Here is a 23,081-nt window from a genome sequence, read left to right as displayed (position 1 = left end):
CTCCACTCATCACAGGCTTCCATCCTGACAGACAGTTGTCCACCATGGCCCTCTGCTGACTCTCCTTCAGCCACCTCTGGACCCATATTACTATTTCTCTATTAATCCCCAGTGACTGAACCTTCCTTACTAACCTTTCATGTGGAACCTTATCAAAAGCTTTGCTAAAATCCAGATAGACTACATCAACTGCTCTACCTTCATCCACCTTTCTTCTCACTTCTTCGAAAAACTCAACAAGGTTCATCAAGCATGACTTCCCCTTCACAAACCCATGCTGGGTGATCCTGATCAATCCCTGCTTAACTAAATATTCATTCACACCATCTCTAAAAATATCCTCCATTACTTTCCCTACCACTGAAGTCAAGCTTACAGGCCTATAATTACTTGGCTGACACCTCGTGCTTTTTTTAAACAATGGAACTGCATTAATAACCCTCTATCCTGTGACACCACACCTTCTTCCAGTGATCGTTGAAAAATCACTGACAGTGCCTCCATTATTTGCTCCCTGGTCTCCCTTAATGTCCTGGGAAAAATCCCATCAAGATCAGGAGACTTATCCACTTTCACTGACCCTAGAAGCTCCAAAACCCTCTCTTTACTAATCCCTATCTTTTCCATGACAAAGCAATTTGCCTCTCATATCTCACATAGTCCAATGCCTTTTCCTTCATGAACACAGATGAGAAAAAAATTGTTTAATATCTCTCCCATCTGATATGGTTCCTCACACAGTTCATCGCTCTCATTTTCCAGTGGTCCTGTTCTATCTTTAACCCTCCTTTTACTATTCACATATCTGTAAAAACCCTTTGGATTCTCTTTTACCTTATCAGCTATTGACACCTCATACTTTCTTTTTGCTTTTCTAATTTCCTTCTTCAGGTTTTTTCTGCAATCTATGTAATAATCATACATCTTATCCATTTTTTTCCTTCTTAAATTTTGTAAATGCCCCCCTCTTATCCTGAACCAACTTCCTTATTTTTCCAGAAAACCATGGTTCCCTTAGGCTTTTGGCCTTGCCTTTCGATCTGACTTGCATTAAAGATCTTGTACTCTCAATATCTCTTCTTTAAATACCTTCCAAATCTCCTCCACATCCTTTTCAGAAAAAAGATCAGCTCATTTAATTTTCTGCAAAACCCTTCTAATTTCTTCAAATCGAGCCTTCCCCCACTCAAAGACCTTCAACCTCAGACCTGACCTCTCCCTTTCCATATTTAAGTTGAAGCTAATGGACCCATGAGCACTGGATCCAAAGCTCTCACCAACGCATACTTCTGTCACCTGCCCTATTCCGTTCCCTAACAATAGATCCAATACTGCCTCCTCTCTAGTAGGCACTTCAACATACTGCTGTAAAAAGCAATCCTGCACACATTGTACAAAGTCTAAGCCATCCTGTCCTCTCACTGATTCTGTTTCCCAATCAATGTTAGGAAAATTGAAATCCCAACTATCACAACCCTGTTTCAACTACACATCTCAGTTATTTCCCTGCGCATTTGTGCTTCCAGTTCCCTATCCTCTTTTGGCAGGCTATAACATACCCCTATATTTGTAGCCTCACCTTTCTTATTTTTTAGTTCAACCCACAGAGCCTCACGCGATGAGTTCTCCAGTCTATCCTGCCTCAGCACCGCTGTAATATCTTCCCTGACAAGCAACACCACACTTTCCCCTCGTACCCTGCCAATTTTGTCACATCTAAAGCAGCAAAATCCTGGAATATTTACCTGCTAGTCACAATCTTTCTTCAACCATGTCTCACAAATTGCTAACACATCATAAGGCCACGTGTCAATCCACACCATTAGTTCATCCACCTTTTTTTACCACACTCCTTGCATTGAAATAAATGCATCTCAAAGATCTTCCACATTTAACTTTCTGCCTCTCTGAGGCAGATGGCCACTATTTATTACCTGCTGCTATTCCACCTCCAGATTGTGTGAAAAAGCCTTTTTTATTTGCCTAAAGACTCTGTTCTTGCTCTCCTCCCTGATATGAACCCTTGTCCCCAACCTTACTAGTTTAAAGCCATAGCAAACGCCCCTGCCAGGAGACTGGTACCTCTAGGATTTAGATGTAACCCATCCTTACAGTATAGGTTCCATCTCCCCCAGTGGTCCAAGAATTTAAAACCCTGTCTTTTACTCCACCCCTTCAGCCACACATTCAGTCTCCACCTGACTCTATTTTTGCCCTCACTATCGTGTGGCATAGGAAGTAATCCAGAGATTACACCCTTAGTGGTCCTTCTTCTGAGCTCCCTGCCTAACTCCTTATATTCATTTTACAGGACCACTTCTTCATTCCTACTAATGTCGTTGGTACTGACATGGACCACGACCTCAGACTCTTTCCCTTCCCCCTTTAGGATGTTCTGGACTCGTGTAACCTGGCACCAGGGAGGCAAACAACCATCCGGTTTTCTTTATCTCTGTCCGTCTGCCTCACCAATGGGTCCCCTATAACTATCGCCCTATTCTTCATACCTGTGCTCTATTCAATCATACCTGTGCCCAAGAAGTGTGTAGTAACCTGCCTTAATGACTATCGACCAGTAGCACTTACATCGACAGTGATGAAGTGTTTTGAAAAGCACATCAGCTCCTGTCTGAACAGCAGCATGGATAAGTTCCAGTTCACCTATCGTAGCAACAGGTCTATGGTGGATGCCATCTCACTGGCTCTACACAAAGCCCTGGAATGTCTAGACTGTAAAGATGCATTCACCAGGATGCTCTTCATCGACTACAGTTCGGCATTTAACATCATTATCCCCTCAAAACTGATTAGCAAACTCCAAGTCCTGAGTCGCAACATCCCACTGTATAATTGGATCATGGATTTCCTCACCTCCAGACCACATCAGTGAGGATTGGTAAGAACACCTCCTCCACAATCTCCATCAGTACTGGAGCACCACAGGGTTGCGTTCTTAGCCCCTTGCTTTACTCAATTTACATCTACAACAATACAACAATAACACCATCTACAAATTTGCCAACGATACCACAGTAGTGTGTTGTTTAAAGAAAGATGATGAGTCAACATACAGAAGGGAGATTGAAAACTTGGCTGAATGGTGCACCAACAACAACCTTGCACTCAATGTCACCAAAACTAAGGAGATGACTGGTGTCTTCAGGAAGGAAAAGCAAGAGGTATACAATCCAGTGAACAATGGGGGAATCAGTGGTGGAGAGAGTGAACAAATATAAGTTCTTTGGAGTCACTATCTTGGAGGATCTTTCCTTGACTCAACACATTAATTACATCATCAGCACCTCTACTTCCTCAGGAGTTTGTGGAGGTTTGGTATGACACCAGAAACCCTGGCAATTTTCTACAGAAGTGTGATGGAAAGTATGCTGCACTTTCTGGTATAGGGTCACCAATTCTCCTGAGCGTAAAGCTCTTCAAAAGGTAGTGAACACAGCCCAGGACATCACAGGCAAAACCTTCCCAACTCTTCAGTACATCTACAGGGAACACTGCTGTCAGACAGCAGCAACAATAATCAAAGACCCACATCACCCACCCAGCACATGCTCTGGTTCTCGCTGCTGCTATCAGGAAAGAGGTAAAAGTACCACAAGTCTCACGCCACCAGGTTCAGGAACAGCTGCTCCCCCTCCACCATCAGACTCCTCAACAACAAACTCAATCAGGGACTCATTTTAAGGACACTTACTTGTGCACTTCATTGATTTTTTTAATTCTCTCTGCATTGCACAGTCATTTTGTTTACATTTGTTATCTGTTTACAGTTTATTTGTTTACATGTCTACACTGTGCACATTTTTTTTTGCAGTACCAATAAGTGGTAACTGCCTCACCCACATAAAAAAGAATCCCAGGATTGTATGTGATGCCATGTATATACTGTGACAATAAATCTGAAACTTGTTACACTGAGTTAGGTTGGATAAAGCTTTGGAACCTCTTCTTGCTCCTAACTGTTCATTTGTCCAACTGCATTGAAATTAGGATGTGGCAGAAGAGCAGGTGATCAATTGATCCATTGGTTTTGGATCTCTTAGACCTATCCGTATCACGTTGATTTTGCTGTACAGCATGCATGCACTCTAGTACGGCCGCTTTGTATAAATGGGACCTTATTTTTAGTTCCAAATAGTTCTGGCTCTTCCAAGTCAGCATTACTTTATTGCAGCACAATATGATGGAGGGCACCAGGTAGATTGGTAAAGGCAAGATCAAGTAGCCTCATCCCAGTCTACACTCTCCAAGGATAAATCTTCAATTTTTTTCTTGATTTATTTATTATTGACAAGTATCAAAGATTCCTGTAGATGGTGCCATAGTGGGTCAGGTACCTGATATCTGACGGAAAGGTAGCACTAATACCTTTAGGATGCTGCAAGTGTAGTATGTGCTAGAGATGCATTCCTTCACCACTGCACACCATCAAGAGAATCTGCATTAAGTGTTGCTGTCGGAGAGTGATAGCAATCGTCGAGGATCCGCACCTCCCAGGACATGCTCTGTTCTTGGGAAGGAGGTGTGGGTGCCGCAGGACTCAACCACCAGGTTCAGGAACAGTTGCTACCCCTCCACCATCAGACAACAAAATGACAGGCTCAATCAGGGGCTCATTTCAGGACACTTACTTTGCACTTTATTCATTGTTGAATATTTATTTTCTGTTTTGCACAGTTTGTTTGGACTGCCCTCTTGTCTGCATTTCTCCCTTTTGTGTACGTGTCTTTCCTTGAGTTCAGTTTATTTTTTGCATTACTGATAAAGAGAAAAATTCTACCTGGCCTGCAGGAAAAAGAATCTCAGGGTTATATATGATGTCATGTATGTAGTCTGTCAATAAATCTGAACTTTGAACACTGACTGCTAAACACTGGCAGTTGAATCATTTAAAGATTAATGTTCCAGGCTCAAGCTGGGGAAATTCAACAGGTCAAGCAGTGTCCTTGATATAGCAAAGGTAAAAATACACAAACGATGTTTCGGGCCTGAGCCCTTCATCAAGGTATGTAAAAATGTCAGCAGGTGTCCAAACAAAAGAGTAAAGGGGGGAGGTGTGGTCACAAAGGCAGGTGGTGATAGGTGGCGAAGGCAGAGAGGGGACAGCAGCAATCAGGGGGAGGAGGGATAGCCAGGTGAATAGAGGGGTGGGGGGAAGAGAAGAGGAGAGCAGGTTAGCAGAAACTGGAGAAGTCAATGTTAATGCCACTTGGCTGGAGAGTGCCCAGACAGAAAATCAGGTGTTGTTCCTCCAATTTGTGGGTGGTCTTGATGGGATAGTACATGAGGCCATGGACAGACATGTGAGTATGGGAGTGTGACACTAAACTGAAATGGTTGGCTTCTGGGAGGTCTCCGTCACTAGTGTGGATAGAACAAAGGTGCTCAGCGAAGCGATCTCCCAATCTGCGCCCAGTCTCACTGACGTAGAGATGGCCACAAGTTGAAGAAAGTTGAAAACTCTTGCCTCTCCATCTGTCTGTGGCCTAAATCAGCAGCTGGCCTGGGATGAATTACTGTACAATTTTTAAATGACCAGTGTTATATTCAAGGTGCATGTGCCATTTCTTATATCTGCAAGTAGTAAACCTGGTTTTCAGAAATTAAGCACGTGTGACCTGCTGTGCTTAGGCTGTCATATTCATCATTATAATCGAAGTGTATTCCATGTCAGCTGGAGCTTTGGCATCCATTACAGTGCCACTATTTAAAATACAATACACAAAGGTGCTAGACAAACTCGCCAGGTCACGGAGCAACCATAGGAAATCAAGGATAACTTTACTTGCCTGAATATTTTTTCTCTCTCTCTCTGTTAAATATTTTGTGTGGTCTTTTTTAATTTGTCCTCAACAGAGTTCTATATGATCATACTACATATCCCACGTTAATTTGACATTGCTGTAATGACTTTATCGCTGATATTTTGATGACGTGTTTTCTTTGTGTGGCTAATAAATTGATGGCAATGAAAGTTTTTGCAGCATGTAATATTGTTTTAATAATGATCAGCAATCAGATTAGTTTATGCAGCTCTGGGCAGTCTGTGATAGATTATGAAATAAAACTCGGAGAAAATTTGCATTATTTTTCAATCAAGTTCCTATTACAGGAATATTTCAGAAAAAATAATTTTTGGAGGAATTTGAAGAACACAATCTGAACTGTACAATGGACTGGTGTGTATTTCTGCTTTTCACTGGTGTATTTCAATTGTGTTTTGTGAGGTGTTTCATATGCACATTTCAGTGATTTACTGATGAGATTTGCACAATTTTGCAGTTTTCTCAATTTAATTTTCTTGCTGCCTATACCGAGATGCAGTGATAGAGTTTACTTTGCAAACAGACCAGTAGGCATCTCTTACAATGTACAAGTAAGACAAAGTGGAAAAGGGCAGAATGAGATCAACTGGTACAAAGCTGAGGCAATATACTTTAACTCTTCTGCGGTTCATTCAGGTGTCAGATAATGGCGGGAAAGAAACCATCTCTGAATCTGATGGTGAGTGATCTCATATTCATGAATCTTCTTGAATATGAGAGGGGGTTGAAGATAGTGTGGAGGGGAACAGGGTATGTGTGATGGCCTGAGCCATGTTCACAAATCTCTGCACTTTCTTGTGGTTTTAGGTGGAGCAGTTCCCATACCCCCTGTGTATCCTGACAGGATGCTTTCAGTGGTGCACCAGTCGAAATTGTTAAGGGATGCAGGTGACAGTCAAATTTCTTATGGCCTCTGAGGAAGTCAAGGTGCTGAATTTATAAATTCATTGATGGCACCTCTGTTGTTGGCTGAATAACTGGAAATGATGAGTCAGAATACAGGATGGAGATTGAGAACCTGGTTGGGTGGTGCAGGATAGCAAACTTGCTCTCAATATCACCAAGACCAAGGAGTCTATTGTTGATTTTAGGAAGGCAAGCCAAGGGTCCATGCACTTGTCCTTGTTGATGGGATGGAGGTGGATAGGGCCAGAGCCTTCAAGTTCTTGGGAGTCTAGATTTTAGATGACCTCTCCTGGAACCACAACATAGAGGAAGGCATACCAAAACCCCAGCTTTTTGAGAATTGGCATGCCATTGAACACTCTATCAAACTTCTGCAGGTGTAGTATGGAAAGTATATTGACTGGTTGCATCACGAACTGATTTGGTAATTTGAGTGCCTGCAGTGAAATGGGATTCACTGGTAGGGTGTTGTGCTGATGGCTGGCCCTGCCTCTCAGCTCTGCACACATATAACTCTGGTTTCCCACCTAAACCCAGAACCCTTCTGAAGACTACTGTTGAACCCTACCCTTAGTTATAAGCTATTAAATGCATTTGTTCTTCCTGCAGTCATGAATTTTTTTATTCACACTACAATTCAGGACAGATGGTTTAGAGCTGGAATCAGATCTGGGAGTGGTGCAGGCCACGTACTTCCCCAGGGTTCCCCTCGCGCTGCAAACTCTCGCCCAATGTCCTTTCTTGCCACAGCTGGAACACACTGAGTCTTTAGCCGGGCAGGGAGATTGGGGATGCTGGCTCTTACTGCAGAAAAAGCACTCCCTAGCACGGGAAGCAGCAGCCATTAGGACAGGGGTAGCGGGAGCAGCCAGTCCTTGGAAGGACTCATCTGGGTGGGTAAGCTTGCTGGCTTCGAGATCATCATTCTTCAGCTTGGCCAGCTCGACGTGGCTATCCGGGTCCTTCTTTCCTGACTTGAGCAACCACTGCCTCATGTACCTCGAGCGGATTCCTGTGGCTAGAGTGTCCCAGATCTGTTCTTCCTCACGAATGTGGCCCATAGCCACTTTGTACCTGCACTTATTGTCAAGCATCCACAGATCCAGCAGGTAGTCATCAATAGTCTCTCCTAGCCACTGGCGATATAGAGCGAGTCAGTGCCTTGCTAGGACCTCATTCTGCGATTTCAGATATCTAGCCTTCAATGCCTCAATAGCAGTGTCATACGTAGAGCAGTCTCTGATGACGGCATGCCCTTTCATTCCTACCCTTGAAACAAATGTGGACCTCCTGAGTTCATCTGTGTGGAAGACATCTCTGGTTGCATTCAGTTAGGCCTGGAAGCAGTCTAGCCAGTACATGAACTCCTCAGCCACGTCAGGGGATAGAGGATCTATCAGTAGCATACCAAGCTTGAATAGTGCTTCCATCATTTTGGGAATAAGCTAATAAAATTGTAGTGTGAATAAAAGCTCTCACAACTGGAGGGAGAACAAATGCTTTTATTAGCGTATAACTAAAGGTAGAGTTCAACAGTAGTCTTCAGAAGGGTTCTGGGTTTAGGCAGAAAAAGTGTTATATGTGGACAGATGAGGGCGGAACTGGGAGACGGGGCCAGCCATCAGCACAACACCCTACCAGTGAATCCCAGTTCATTGCATTGCCTATGAAAGAAGAAGGCTGCGTAAGATAGTAAATATAGCCAGGTCCATGATAGGCTCTGACCTTCCAACCATTGAGACATAAATGTGAGGCCCTGCCTCAAGAAGGCAGCCAACATGATAAAGGATCCTCATCAACCTGGTCACAACTTCTTTTCACTGCTACCTTTAGGTAGAAGTACAGAAGCCTGAAAACCAGCACACTATGTTCAAGAACAGTTTCTTTCCAATAGCCATCAGACTCTTAAACCTCATGTTGCTATATTAATAGTGACTACTTCGACAACATGAAATAACTATTTGCACTATTGTAATATTTTTTCTCTTATATTATGGTAATTGTGAACATTTATTAACCTATCTTTTGTATTTATTATCAGTTTTTAATTTAATGTATACTATTGTAGTATTTTTTCACCATGAAATATCTGTTCAGTTGCAACAAGTAAAGACTTTGGTGCATCTGTACATCATACAATATATATGGCAATAACTTATTCTCATTATCACTTTATGAAATACACTCAAGAAATCCAAATGCATTAATATCTATTTGTTCTCCATCTATCCTCTTTGATACACCCTCAAAGACTACATTCACTTCCTCAATAAAGAATTAGATTCTTTTCCCAGGGCTAGATGTTAGGTTCGCTGTTTATATTTTGTTGCTTTCTGTTTCCCTAGTTTCTTGAATAGTCACAACTCATAAGCAGTTTACCAATACTCTAAGAATTCCCCAGAATCTACTGAATTTTGGAAATTCCAAAAAAATCCAACCATTATCCATGAAGCCACTTTCTTTCAACTCCGAGGATGCAGGCCATCAGGTCCTTGCAGTTTGTTTGCACTTAACCCATTAATTTATCTCGTACCTTTCCCTCTCTAATAGTGGTAGCTCCTTCTCCTTATAGTGTCAACATTATTTTATTGGGAAGGTGGCTTCATGATGAACATCTGGAGTTGTTGTGGATGAAATTGCAATAACCTCTTATGCTACAAATTGTAGTTACTGACCAGAAATAAGACAGTAGAATTGATCAAATGTACCTGCTAATTCTATTAGATGTGGTTGTTGACTGCAAAATGTTGTGCCTACCATTTACTGTGAAATACAGCATTTTCAAAATTGTGAGATTGAGCTCAGTTTCTGAATTTCTAGGAAGAGGTAAAAATAATATTGTGCTCTCTTCGGCAGCACATATACAAAAATTGGAACAGTACAGAGAAGATTAGCAAGGCCCCTGCGCAAGGATGACACACAAATTCATGAAGGGTTCCATATTTTTAAAATGCTGAAGGATGCAACAACCAATATATCATATGAGCTTTCCTGACCTCTTGTTAAATATTTTCTTAGGTTCTAAACTGGATATGAATCTTAAAGTTCAGGCATGTGCAAAAGAGTAATCCCATCTCACAGTGTATTGACGGGGTATCTCAGTCATACAGGGATAGTATACAGGAGGGAGATTGAAAACTTGGCTGAATGGTGCACTAGCAACAAACTCACACTCAATGTCACTAAAACCAAGGAACTGATTGTAGACTTCAGAAAAGGAAAACCAAAGGTGTACAATACCATGATTATTGGGGAATCTGAAGAAAAAGTGAGCAAATTTGAATTCCTGCGAGTCACTATCTTAGAGGACCTTTACAGAACCCGAAACATGAATGTTGTAGTGGGCTGCACTGATCCACAAGTGAACTGGGTCATAGAGGTGTTGGACCTGTGATCAGCAAGACAGCAGCGTCACCTCTCTTATATCTCAGAGTGCATACCTATCAAGCACATTTTCAGTAAGAACAACCTCATGGCTGACTGTCTGTCCCATACATCTGTCGTGTCTGAGTACTCCCTGCCCTCAGAATCGACTATACTGTGCTTGCAGTGGCCCAGCAGCAGGATGACGAGATACCAGCCTCAGGGCTGCATCTGGAAGATGTGCATTTTGGGCCAACCGAAGCCATACTTCTCTGCGATGAGTCCACCAGTCACGAAGGTGCAGGCTCGCACTGGGCTGACATCACAATGGTCCCAGTGGGAGGGGCTGAAAAGGTTCATGGAACTGGTGCTTATAAGGTCTCGGAGAGGTCCAATAAAGTCAGTTGGTTGGTTCAACTCACTCACAGCTTCTGTGCGTTTTTTTCTTTTATTCGTTGCACAGCTCACGGACCACGGTGGTGACCCCAACAGTCCAAAACTGCAATTTGGACCCCACGATGAATGACATGAGCACACAGAACACAGTCTCACTGAAGCTGCCGATCTTTCGGACCTCACAGCCACTAGTCTAGTTCGAATAGGCTGGGGCCCAGTGTCAGGTCAAGCAGATCACCACAGTCCACAATATATTACTATGTGGTCAGTTCACTCGACCAGGAGACTGCCAAATGAATCATCAACTTCTTACATCAGCTGCCGTCAGGTATGAGGCAATTAAGGCACTCATTATCCACACTTTCAGCCTTTACCGCCGCGAACGAGCAGCATAGCTGCTCCACATGAACGGCTTGGGTGACCGCATGCCATCCACCTTTATGAATGATATGCTGCCATTAATGGATGGCCACAGGCCCTATTTACTGTTCGAGCAGATATTTCTCAAACAGATGCCAGAAGACATCTGCCTACTCCTCGCGGACGACGACATCAGTGACCCATGCAGGTTAGCAGCCCGTGCAGATATCCTGTGGCACACAAAGCAATATGGCAGGGCATCCATTGACAAGTTGCTGCGATGTGCCCAGTGATTCATCTCTTTCCCAATCTACCAAAGAGGCCGGCGACAGCCACAGCAGGTGGAGACTCGGAGCAGTGGTATTTCTACTATCAGAAACCGGTTCTGGAGCCTGCCGCTGGTGTCTACCTTGCTCCCATCTGGGAAATAGCAGGGGCTGGCCATTGCTGATGGCTATAACAGTTGGCCACCGAGACAGCCTCCTTTAACTATGGGACTGGCACTCAGGGCAGCCTTTCCTCATGGGATGCAGGGGTGGAGGTCTTGGCCCTCCTTGATCTGAGACACCCGCGCTGGAAAGTTGGGACCATCCCTCACTGCCACCAACAATAGCAGCATATGCACATATAGAGTGCGGACCATCCTTCTCAAGTTCAGTTCCTGCTGTTTTTCCTGGACCTTCACTTTGACATATCTCAATCCCTACTGGTGCAGACTTCCTTCGAGCCCATTGCCTCTTGGTGGACCTGAATGGGCATCGTATGATCAATTCTAGGATCTTCCAGACCTTCTCCCTTTGAGAAGCTGTTCCCAGGCCCCCTAGCTTGACTCAGTAACCTTATCAGGCAACAAGTTTGCCAGAATCCTGGCAGGATTCCCAGCCATTATAATGCCACAGTCCAGAAACATGGCATCCAGCACCACATCCCCATGCAGGGACCATCGCTACACATCTGGGCACGCAGGCTTTCTCCCAACAAGCAGCAGCTCGCCAAGGAAGAATTCAAGAAGATGAAGGAAATAGGAATCGTTTGGTACTCAGACACCCCATGTGTTCCACTCCTAGACACATGGTGCTGAAGTCTTCAAGAGATGGAGACCTTGTGGGGACTATTGCCAGCTCAACAATACCATGATGGCCGAACAGTAACCGGTTCCCCACATCCAGGACTTCACGGCCAATTTACTTGGAGCAAAGATCTCAAAAATTGGCCTGACCTGGCGGTACCACCAAATCCCTATGCATCCCAGTGATGAACCCAAGACAGACATTATCACTCCGTTCGGCCTTTTCGAGTTCCTTCACATACCATTCGGCCTCAAAAACACAACGCAGACTTTCTCAAGTCTCAAGGACTTGGTGGGGTGTGGCCTGGATTTCATTTTTATCTACCTAGACAACATCCTCATCACAGTCATTCACAACAGAAACACCTAACAGGCAACTGAGCAACTACGGCCTAGCCATCAACCCATAAAAATGTTAGTTTGGCCTGATGGCCATTGATTTCCTTGGGCATCGCATTGATCGACATGAGGCGGTCCCTCTTCCGTAAAAGGTTGATGCCATTCGTAAGTTCGCCAAGCCCACTATGGTCAAAGGGTCTGCAGGAATTCATTGGAATGGTCAACTTCTACTATCGGTTCCTGTCGTCAGCTGCCAGGATCATGCAATCTTTATTGAAGCTGCTCTCCAGTCAGACCAAAGAATTCAGCTGGGATGTGGAGTCTACAGCAGCTTTCAACCAGGCCAAAGATGCTCTGGCAACCTTGTTAGGCAGCACTGACTTCAAGGGTTGCAGGCTCTGAAGAGATATTGGATTAGCACAGGGCACTAGAGCAGGAGAACATCCCCTACTATTCCCACTAAGTATCCTGGATAGGACCCTGCAGAGAAGGGGACCACAGCAATATACCAGCATGGGGCTTGGTTCCTGGAAGCCTCACTCCAGGCTTTGGGCTGCTGGAAATTTGCTTGCAGGAACCAGGTGGTGGAGACAGTGGTGAGCAGGGCTCTCAAATGGTCCCAGACACTGACAGCTTCCGACTCACTTCAGGGGTTCAGACTGAGGAAGGTGACTGGATGTTTGGATCTTGGATTCACTTTGGGGTGGGAAAGTCCATACAGCTACAAAGGTCATGTGACCACAGAAGGTGGCAGGATCCACTGACACTCCGTGTCTCTGAACAAACTGGAGGAAGTAAGCCACCAGTCCTAACATTAACCCCTCACCTTCATCCAGGTGAGGTGGAACTTCACATGCACTTCCTCCAACATCGTCAACTGCATTCAATGCTTTTGATGTGGCTTTTTCCATAGATTGATGAGGCAACTGCTTTGTCAAACACTTGCACTCTGTCCTCACATGCAATCTAAAGCTACCAGATGCCAGTCATGTAAATTTCTCTGCCCATTCCTAGACCAACCTGTTTGTTCTTGGCCTCCTTCAATGCCAGAATTAGGTCAATGTTTCAGGTTATGACCTTTTATCCAGACTGAATTCAGGGACTCAATGAAGGATCCCAACACAAAACATTGGTTTATTAATTCTCTGGTGAGACCACGCTTAGAGTATAATGTTTAGTTGTGGTTACCTCATTTGAGGAAAGATGTAGAAGCCATGGAGAGAGTGCACAGGAGATTTATCAGGATGTTGCCTGGATTGGAAAATATGTCTCACGAGGCAAGATTAGCAGAACTACAGCTTTTCTCCTAGAAGCAAACATGGAAGAGAGGTGATTTAGGTCTACAGGATTATGAGAGGCATAGATAAAATCGGCAATCAGCACCTTTTTTCCAGGTTGGGAGTAGCAAATACAAGAGGACATCTGTACCAAGTGAAGTAGGAAAGTTTAGGGGAGACATCAGGGTAACATTTTTACACAGAGAGTTGTGGGTGCCAGGAATGAATTGCCAGAGGTGGTGGTCGAGGCTGAAACATTAGGGCCATTTAAGAGACTCTTTGGCGGGCATATGGATGAAAGTAAAATAGAGGGTTATGAAGTAGAAACGGTTTCTATTTTTTTGAGGAGGTATACAGTATATGGGTCAGCACAACATTGTGGGCCGAAGTGCCTGTTCTGTGCTGTGATGTTTTATGTTCTATGAATTCATAAAGTATATTCCATGATCTTAAAGTTGGAGATGAAATTCTAATTGGACAACATTTAGGAAAATTGCTTTATCATTTAATAGAGATGAACAGGTATAATGTGACATTTAAGCACTGGCAAGTCTTTGTTGCACTTTACAGTCTGCAAAACTGCAGATTTTTTATCTTCGTTTCTGAGATGGGGAAGAGGAGATTAATTTTTTTTAAATTCTGTAAAAATTGTAACATGATGCAATCTTAACATTATTGACCTGTACACTTAGCATTAACATTGATAATGCAATTTGCTAAATAAGTTACAGAGCATCCATAACTGTCCAATCAATGCTGAGTAGAGGCAGTACACTGTTAATATCAGTTGGATTCGATATCCTTTTGCTTTAACATTTTACAACATAAATTTCACATCTACGTGGGAAGCACAAGAAGACTGGTTAGATGTATTTATGGAGATGACTGAATTTACAGTCATTACTACTGAGTGAAAATAATAAAGAAACAATTTGAATCACAAGTAGCTTATAATTGCCTTAAAAATCTGAAGAATTTTTCAGCAGTGTTTCTATTTTTATAGGAACTACAAAAAATCTACAAGGAGGTACTCCATAGGTCAAGTAGCATACATGGGAGGGGAAAAAAACAACCAATGTTTCGGGTCAGAACCCTTCATCAAAAAGTGGTTCAACCCAAAACATTTAACACTTCCCACTGATGCTGCTTGGCTCTTGCCTGTGGGCCTATGATTCTTACCCCCCACCCCCAACCATTTTATTCAGGTGCTTACCTGCATTTTTCTCACACCTGATGAAGAGTTTGGTCCCAAAAAGTTGGGTATGTATCTTTATCTGTGCTAAGTGAAGTACATTATGTGGAAGTTTCTCAGCATTGTACTTTTACTACAGTCAGTGTCTGCAGACTTTCATACTCCTCTCCTCTTGCATATTGTTTGTTCCATTTTCCAGCATCTGCCATTCCCTAGTATATCCACTGTTATAGGAAGCTGTCTCTTATTTAGTGTCCACAAAGCTCACCTAACCTATTGACTGAGTCTAGCAGTTTTTTATTTGATGTGACTGGACGCAAAATAAAATCACTAAGATTCATCTCTCAGACAACAGAGTACCTGGTATGAGACCAAACCCTGGTAAAGTTTCAGGTCTATTAATTCTTGTTAGCTCAATCAATTAATAAATATAATATGCCAAATTAAATAGTGGAAAGAAGGGTTCACTTCTGGCGATTCAGTTTACATCAGTATTTTCTTTGGAAGCATCAGGATGACATCTGTTCCAAACAAATCATGTGTTTTTTAATTGAAAAATGGTCAGGAGTATTTTTAGCACCCTGATGCATAACATCTTCAAATTATGTTACAAGAGAACAGCCTCACAAATTTTAGGCATTAGAACAGGCTGGAGTCATATCCCAGCCTCCCTCACCCCCAATCTCTGCACTAAAGTTTATTTCATATATTCAAATTATCACGTCAAAAAGAGCAGCAAAAAGTGTGTGTATTTTTTCCCCCAGCTTTCTGATACACAGGCACATAATATATTATCATTTAAAATTTAGGGCTTCAAGGACAAAGAAAAGAGGAAACTGCAAAGTATGTTATATTGATATCTTCCCAAATTTAGAGGAAGGGGTAAAGAGGAATGTATCATTGTTTAAAAAACATAAGCAATAGGAAGAGGAGTGGGCCATTCGGCCCATCAAGTCTGCTCCACCATTCAATGAGATCATGGTTGATCCGATGATAGGCTCATCTCCACCTACCTGCCTTTACCTCATATCCATTAATTCCACTACTATGTAAAAATCTATCCAACTTTGAAATACATTTACTGAGGTAGCCTCTATGGCTTCAATGGGCCTTCAATAGCTTCACCACTCCTTGGGAAAAGCAGTTCATTCACTGTTTTAATTGTACCTAATTGACTCGTTATGTGCTGGTTTCATAACTCCAAAGGAAATGGGCCAATGACAATTTTTCTCAAACAAAATATTTCAGAAACAATTGGGTCTAGAGCAGTGATTCTCAACCTGGGGGTGGGGGAGAGCTTGCAAAGCTGTTGATGCTGAGGTCTAGTGCAATACATGAAAATGCTGGTGAAGTAAAAGACAATGTTTCAGGTCTGAGCTCTATGTCAGCAATGTGGTGAAATGGGTAGACATCTGAATAAAAAGGGGGATGGAAGAGAAGGAGAGGAGAGCAGGGAGGAAAGGGAAGGAGGAGGAGCACAGGCTAACAGATTGGTGAATAGATTGGAGGGTAGAAGAGAAAGAAGCTGGGAAGTGGTAGGGATAAAAGGCAGAGGGCCTAAGAAGGGTAGTTCTTTGATAGGAGAAGGAAAGGGAAGGAGTGGGGAGCTAGAGGATAGAGAAAGAGAGACTGGGGGAGGGAGTTAACAGACATTGGAGGGCGATAGTTATGCTGCCTGGTTGGAGAATGCCAAGACTGCCAGGTGAAGACAGCAAGTAGTCTAGCTGAGTCGAAAATGCCCATATAGATAAGCTTGTGCAGTATAACCATATAACCATTTACGGAGTATGTTTCCACATATCCAAAAAGCTTGGGACAGGACGTCTTTCAGTTAACTGGACTTTTTGGATAACCAAATAATGGCTTTAAGCATCAGCAGAATACTTGTATCAGTGGTTAAACAACAACAAAAAAACAACAGAAGGGTTTTCAAGCATGAAATAATGTTTGATTCTTACCTAACGTGATACCTTATGTAATCATATAATAGTAACTGCACAGAAACAGGCCAGTTCAGCCCTTCTAGTCCATGCTGAACACCTTCTCCCACCTAGTCCCATTGATTTTCAGCTGGTCCATAACCCTCTGTACCTCTTTTGTCCATCTACCTATCCAACTTTTCCTTAGATATTAAAATCAAAACCGTATCTACCACTTCAACTGGAAGCTCATTCATACTCCCACCACTCTCTGAGTGAAGAAGCTCCCCCTCATGTTTCCCCTGAACTTTCCTCCTTCATCCATGTCCTCAAACCATATCCTCTTGTATAATCTCCCCCACTCTCAATGGAAAAAGCCTGTCCACATTGACTCTATCTGTCTCCCTCATAATTTTAAATGCCTCTATCAAATCACCCTTCAATTGTCTACGCTCCAGGGAATAAAGTCCCAGTCTGTTCAACCTTTCCCTGTAACTCAAACCCTGAAACCCAGACAACATTCTTGTAAATCTCCTCTGCACTTACTCTATTCTGTGTATACCCTTCCAATAATTTGGCTACCAAAACTGCACACAGTATTCCAAATTTGGCCTCACCAGTGCCTTATACAACTTCACCATGACATCCCAACTCCTGTATTCCATACTCTGATTTATGAAGGCCAACATACCAAATGCTTTCTTCACCACCCTATCTACATGTGACTCCACTTTCAGGGAATTATGTACCAGAATTCCTAAATCCCTTTGTTCTACTGCACTCCTCAGTTGTCTACCATTTAATGTGTATGACATTTGCTGTTTAGTCTGACCAAAATGTAGCACCTCACATTTATCAGAATTGCTCAGCCATCTTTCAGCTCTCTCTTCTAACTATCCTATATCCCACTGCAAGCTTTGATAACCTTTTTCACTGTCCACAACACCATCAATCTTCATATCATCTGCATACTTACTAATCCAATTCACCACCCTAAAATCTAGATTATTAATATCTATGACAAACAACATGGAGCCAGTACTGATCCCTGAGGCATTCCACTAGTCATCGGCCTCCAATTTACCACCACTACTCTCTGGAATCTCCCATCCAACCACTGTTGAATCCATTTCACTACTTCAACATTAATACCAAATGATTGAACCTTCCTAACTAATCTGTTGTGCAGAACCTTGTCAAAGGCCTTACTAAAGTCTATTTAGACAACATCCACAGCCTTCCCCTCATCAACCTTCTTAATAACCTCCTTGAAAATCTCTATAAGATTTGTTAAATATGATCTACAATGAACAAAACTATGTTGGCTACTCCTAATCCCTGTCTTTCCAAATAATTGTATTTACTGTCTCTAAGAACACTCTCTATTGATTTACCCATCACCAACGTCAGACTCACAGGCTTATAATTACCAGGTTTACTTTTGGAGCCTTTTTTTAAACAGTAGAACAACATGAGCTACCCTCCAATCCTCTGGCACCTCCCTTGTGGCCAGTGACATTTTAAATATTTCTGTCAGAGCCCCCACTATTTCTCCACTAACCTCTCTCAGGTCCAAGGGAATATTTTGTCAGGACCCAGAGATTTATCCACCTTTATTCTCTTGAAAATAGTCAGTACTAACACTTTATTAATCTGTATATTATCCATGACCTCACTATCAGATTTCCTTACATCAGCTGGTGCAATTTTACTTTCCTTAGTAAATACTAGAGAAAAGAAATCATTTAAAATATCTCCCATCTCTTCTGACTTCTCACATAGCCTACCCCTGTGATCCTCAAGGGGCCCAATTTTATCCTTCTTTTTTGTTTATTTTTAATGTATTTGGATTTATTTTTACCTTGCCTAGCAAAGCAGCCTCATATCTCCTTTTAAACTTTCTAATTACACTCCATTTTGACAGAATATGTTGTGTTTTATATTGTATCTCGATATGATTTTGGGAGATAAAATGTGGCAGGGTTTTTATCATGTAGGTCACATACAAACACTTCAAAACAATCTCATTTAACATACTGGAGCTCTGCTCAAGCTAAATTGGCTGGCTTCAAAAGCCTTTGCAAAAATTTTGAAGAGTGCACAAAGGACTTCGCTAATGGATTGTTGTTTTGAAAAGCAACAGATGAAAGAACTTGGAGGAGTAGGTTCGGAGCCCAGGCTGTCTGAGTGGAGGATGCAGTTCTAGGAGGGTTATGTGGTTTTGCAAACAGAGAGAGAAAAAAACAGACTTTACTCTGAGAGAGAGAGAGAATTCAGTTCTACAGTTTTTACAGTTCAGCAGCAGCAGCTGTGACTGGAACAGGACAAGCTGGCAAGCTTATGGAAAACCCCCATTTTGAAGATGGGTTGTGAGTGCTTAGTTCAGCATTGTCAAAGCCCTTGTTGTCCATACAAGAGGAGAGGACTGGCTGCCTAACATTTCACATGAAATAAAAGAAACGATAAGGAACTCTATGGTGACCTGAAAGAAAGAGGTTATCATCTGTAAAACCCTAATGGGCAGGTTTCTTCAGCAAGATACCAGTGTGGCTGATTAAAAGGGATCAGTTTGTGTCCAAGAACAACAAATATCTCTCTGAAAACCAACAAGAACCTTCCTGAGTGGTGACGATTTAGCTTTCAAGCACCAAAGCCTGGTGAAATTCATAAATGTTAAATTCTGTGCACAGTATAAGAATTGCCTGATACCAGTGAACTTGGAGGAATGAGAAGTGAGATTGGACTGTGAAACAAATAACTTTTCTGAACTTACACATTACATACGTGTGCACTTAGAATTAGAAGGGGGTTAAGTTAGGTTAAATAAGTTAATAGTGATAAGTTAAAGTGTGATCCTGTTTTCATGTTTAAAGATAATTAAAAGCATCTTTTGTTTAAGTCACCATTTGTCTTGGTGTATTTCTGTTGCTGCTGGGTTTTGGTGTCCCCTGGGCTCGTAATGCCATCTATTCCTCAAGCACCTCATCTATTCCCCACTGTCTACACCTACTGTACACGTCCCTCTTCTGCCAAACCAAATTCCCAATATCCCCTGAAAACCAAGGCTCCCTATGTTTTCAAACCTTTTCTTTAATCCTCACAGGAACAGACCGACTCTACTCTCAAAATTTCCCCTTTGAATATCTTCCATTTATCTGTTGCATCCTTCACAGAAAATAAATTATCCCAATCCACACCCTCTAAATACTTTAGCATCTCCTTGAAATTTGCCTTATTCCAATCAAGAATCTCAACCTTAGAATTCCAGCCCTATCCTTCACCATTATTAACCTAAAATTAATAGTATTATGATCACTAGACCCTAAATGTTCCCCAACTCACACTTGACCTATCTTGTTCCCTAATAGGAGTTCCAATTCTGCCCCCTCTCTAGTTGGTTCTTCTATGCATTGATATAGAAAACTCCTGAACACATATGACAAATTCCAACCCATCCAGCCCTTTTACAGTATGGGTATCCAATCAATGTGTGGAAAGTTTAAAATCTCCTACAATCCCCACCTTATGTTTATTACACATATATCCTAACTCCTTACAAATATGTTCCTCTAATTCCCTATAATGCACTATCATTAGTGTTTTTATGCCTTTCCCATTCCTCACTTCCACCCAAATAGCCTCCCTGGATGAGCCCTCCCATCTAATCTGCCATAGCACTGTTGTAATGTTTTCTCTATCAAGAAAAGCAACTCCTCCACCATTTATTCCCCCCCCCCCCCACCCCGTTCTATCAGGCCTAAAACAATCGAAACCTGGAATATTTAATTGCCAATCATGCCCCTCCTGAATTCAAGTTTCAATCCATGCTCTAAGCTCATCCACCTTTCTTACAATATATACACTTGAGAGAATGTCCCCCACATACACTCCTTTGATTACCATCTACTTTTACCACCCACCCCCACTTCATTAACTTTAATGTTCTGGTTCCCCTCTTCTTTCAAATCTAGGTGTTCTTCTACCATAACCTCTCCACTCTCATTCTGATTCCCACCCCGCCAAACTAGTTTAAACATTCCCCAACAGCTCTGGATATTACCCGCCAGGATATCGGTCCCACTCCAGTTCATGTGCAGCCCGTCCCTTTTGTATAGATCAGACCTTCCCAAGAAGAGATCCCAATGAACCACAAATGTGAATCCCTGCCTTCTTCATCCACATCTTCCTATTCCTACCCTCTCTAGTATGAGGCACAGGCAACAATCCTGAGATTACCACACTTGAGATTCTGCTTTTTAACTTCTTCTCTGACTCTGTATATTCTTTCTTCAGGACCTCATCTACACTTGGTCACCCACATGGACCATGACATCTGGCTGCTCGCCCTCCCCCTCCATAATGATGTGTACTCGATGAGAGACATCCCTGACCCTGGCACCTGGGAGGCAACATACCAACTGAGAGCCCCGATCTTGTCCAGCAAACCTCCTACCTGCTCCCCTAACCAGTGAGTCCCCAATTACAAGAGATCTCCTCTTTACTCCCTTCCCTTCTGAGTCGAGGGGCCAGCCCCATGCCAGAGACCTGACCACCACGACTTACCTCTGGTAGGTCATCCTCCCCATCGATATCTAAAACAGTATACTTATTATTGCAAGGGTACTCTCACTGTCTGTCTCCCCAACCCCCTTCCCTTTCCTCACAGTCACCCAGTTAGCTGACTCCTGTCTGTTTGGGGTGACTGGCTCACTGTAACTCCTATCTGTCTCCCTTTTAATCCGAAGCTCATCTAGCTGCAACTCCAATTCCCTAACATAATCTCTCAGGATGCACCTTATGCAGGTGTAGTCATCAGGAACATTTCTGCATATCCTTTTGCCATTGTATAATACACAAGAGCTCCACTGGATTCAATATGGAGCTAATAGCGCGTCAGAGTCCCACATGGGCACTTCGGGTGAAAAAAAGATTTCAACTTGCAATGCATGATTGCCATCAATAAAAGTTCTGATAATTGAACTTTTTGGTGAACCGAATTTAAGATATGGGGAAACACACTGTATATACTCTTAACATGGGACCAGTTGGAACAAGAATGTTGCAGGAAAAGCTTTGGTCTTTACTGCTATTGAGACCAGAGCAAGAGGATATAACAGAAGCAATCTTACCAGTCAGGTGTCAGCAAGTAGCTTCTGTGCCATTTAGTTTTCAACATTCGCTCTTAAAATCCAAGCCAGAATCTGTTCAAAGTGAAGCAGCATCCTTTGAGTAATGACTTCTCATTTTACCTCAGAAAGGTGAGGTTAACTCATTCAGGCATTTTCTTACTTAAACTCACTGGGAGTTTAAATTAAAGATGACTTCAACTCTTTTCAGGGACAACTTTGCCCTGGAGCATAAATTTAGAACTATGGGTGGCACGCTGTGTAGCGGTTACCACAACACTGTTACAGCACCAGTAGTCGGGTTTGGAATCCAGAGCTGTAAGAAGTTTGTATGTTGTCCCCATGTCTGTGTGGGTTTCCTCCAGGTACTCCAGCTTCCTCCAATCCTTCAAAACATACCGGGGGTTGTCGGTCAATTGAGTGTAAATGGGCAGCCATGGGTCATGGGCCATTAGGGCTGTCTGTCTAAAATTAAATTTAAAAAATTAAATGGTATAGAAGGAGCAGAATTCATTCATGATGCTCCATATGCTTTCTTTTAAAAGTGTCTTACAACCCTGACAGTGGTTGACAATCTATTTCTTAAGTTTGCATGTAGAACTAAAATCTGTAGCATTATCTGGTTGTTGCTTTGATGATCAATGATTTTTTTTTCTCTACAGTATTTCCCTTATAAGAATTCTTCATGGTTTGAATGTCACATTAGATATTTTCTTAACACACTTGTTTTTGGAGCTTTCCTCAGATCTCTATCTTTCCACTTCTAAGATATCCTCAATGAAACACTTGAATACTTTACTTTTGCATTAATCTCTGACTTGAAGAAAGAACTTCAAGACTGGGTGTAATATTCCACAATACGATCTTGATACTCTATCCCAATGTTTATAAAAAGCTTTATCCATCTGGTTTTTTCCATTTCCTATTTAGTTTTTCCTATTTAGCTCAACAGATGATACTTTTGAGATTGTGTAGTCAGCCTTTAAATTTGCCCCACAGTAAGGACTGGAGGATATTTTCACAAGGAAAATAATGTGGAGAAGAAAATATTATCCTGTGGATCTTGTGGACAGGAAAGTTGTCTTATTGCTTTAAAATCGCACAATGGAGAGTTGTGACTGCATCCTGATTTGATTCTGAGGGTTGTATTTGAGAAAACTGGCTGTTCCTGGGGTGTCAGGTAGGCACTGAGGAAGGTCTGCACCTCTACCATATGCCAAACATTCCCTCACATCAAACTGTGAATGAAGTCAGCTTGCATTTTGGAGAATGCCAAAAATGTATGTGTTCCTCT

General features: G+C 42.4%; 1 protein-coding gene and 1 non-coding gene across 8 annotated transcripts in view; both read left to right on the top strand.

Annotated features, from left to right (window-relative positions):
* kcnh3 (potassium voltage-gated channel, subfamily H (eag-related), member 3) overlaps positions 1-23,081 on the top strand; it is a 698,780-nt gene that overhangs the window by 327,436 nt on the left and 348,263 nt on the right. The gene's annotated exons all lie outside the window — the stretch shown is intronic.
* Positions 9,587-9,693, top strand: LOC138762530 (U6 spliceosomal RNA). The gene has a single exon (XR_011356938.1). It is a non-coding gene; the product is annotated as a U6 spliceosomal RNA (small nuclear RNA).

Source organism: Narcine bancroftii, chromosome 4, assembly GCF_036971445.1.
Source record: "Narcine bancroftii isolate sNarBan1 chromosome 4, sNarBan1.hap1, whole genome shotgun sequence".
NCBI lineage: Eukaryota > Metazoa > Chordata > Chondrichthyes > Torpediniformes > Narcinidae > Narcine > Narcine bancroftii.
The sequence above is the reverse complement of the archived record's forward strand: the minus strand, read 5'-3'. Positions and strand labels throughout refer to the sequence as shown.